We start from the raw sequence: 1,513 nt of genomic DNA, 5'->3' as shown, positions 1-1,513 counted from the left end.
GGTACTGCCACAAAACACTGGATTCATTTTGAAGCAAATGGAAGCATTACATTTTAAATGTGACCAAAATATCTCTTTCATGTGCTGCTGGGGCAAATTTGAAGAATGTTTTGTATATAATCAGAATGTTACCATCACTTCAATGTTGCTCTCATGATAAATTTCTCCAGCATGTGCATGACAACCACATCTTGCCTGCATGATGGGTACATTTTTTCTGTGGCTTTTCAATTTGCCCCCTGATTACATCGGATGCATTTCATTTGATATGTCATATACATGTGCCCAGCAGTCCCATGTTAATTGCATTTGTGTGTGCATATTTACTTTAGCATGGTGATACATCAAGCATGTGACCAGAATCCGCCTATTGGGCACATTGTGGTCACATATTAAATAAACAAATCAGCCACATATGATAGCCCATTTTAATGGGCATATTTTTTCTGTGGCTAGGAATTCCATGATATTTGCATTTTGGAGCTTACTTGAATTAAATTTCAAATGTGCATGGTAGGCATATGGGAAGAATATGGGAGAGCATTAATGCCTCCAATCAACATTTGCTTACTCATGTGCCCATTGGCCAAATAGCCGGTTCTCCCCTGTGTAAGGAAAAGAAAGAGGATCCTGTAGAAACTAGAGAGACTTTTGTCACAAAGAAATACAAGCCGGTTGCACAGAAAATCAGGCCAGTATACCAAGACCTCCCAGATAAATTCAGAATAATTCGTGATATTAAAGGGAATCCTCTTGACACTCTCCCAAAGTTGAATAGGACACCTCCTGACTTTGTACCTACAGGTCGCTACACTGATGAAAGAAAGGAACAATTTGACAAAGTCCACAGCAGTGACTTTTTGTGGCCAGAAGAACGAAAATTATTACACCATTTTATGATGGAGAATAATGAGGCTTTTGCATGGGATGACTCTGAGAGAGGAAGATTCAAACCAGAATACTTCCCACCTGTAGATATTCCTGTTATACCACATACACCCTGGGTCTTGAAAAATATTCCTATCCCACCAGGATTATTCTCAGAAGTATGTAAAATCATTAAGACAAAGATAGATGCTGGGGTTTATGAACCTTCAAATTCGTCTTATAGATCACGGTGGTTTTGCATATTAAAGAAAGACGGAAAAAGCTTGCGAATTGTACAAAGTCTAGAACCCTTGAATGCAGTCACAATAGCACACTCGGGTTTACCACCTGCAACAGATGCACTTGCAACACATTTCTCGGGTCGGGCATGTGGAGGCATGTTTGATTTATACATAGGATACGATGAGAGACTTTTAGCGGAGTCTTCTCGGGATTTGACTACTTTTCAAACACCTTTCGGTGCTTTGCGACTTGTAACGTTACCAATGGGTTGGACTAATTCAGTGCCAATATTCCACGACGACGTCACGTACATTCTACAAGACGAAATACCAGATGTTACAGTACCATATATTGATGATGTGCCTTGCAAAGGTCCAGCAACTAGATATGAGTTACCTGGAGG

The sequence above is a fragment of the Laccaria bicolor genome, genomic scaffold (assembly GCF_000143565.1).
Source record: "Laccaria bicolor S238N-H82 LACBIscaffold_92 genomic scaffold, whole genome shotgun sequence".
Lineage (NCBI taxonomy): Eukaryota > Fungi > Basidiomycota > Agaricomycetes > Agaricales > Hydnangiaceae > Laccaria > Laccaria bicolor.
The sequence above is the reverse complement of the archived record's forward strand: the minus strand, read 5'-3'. Positions refer to the sequence as shown.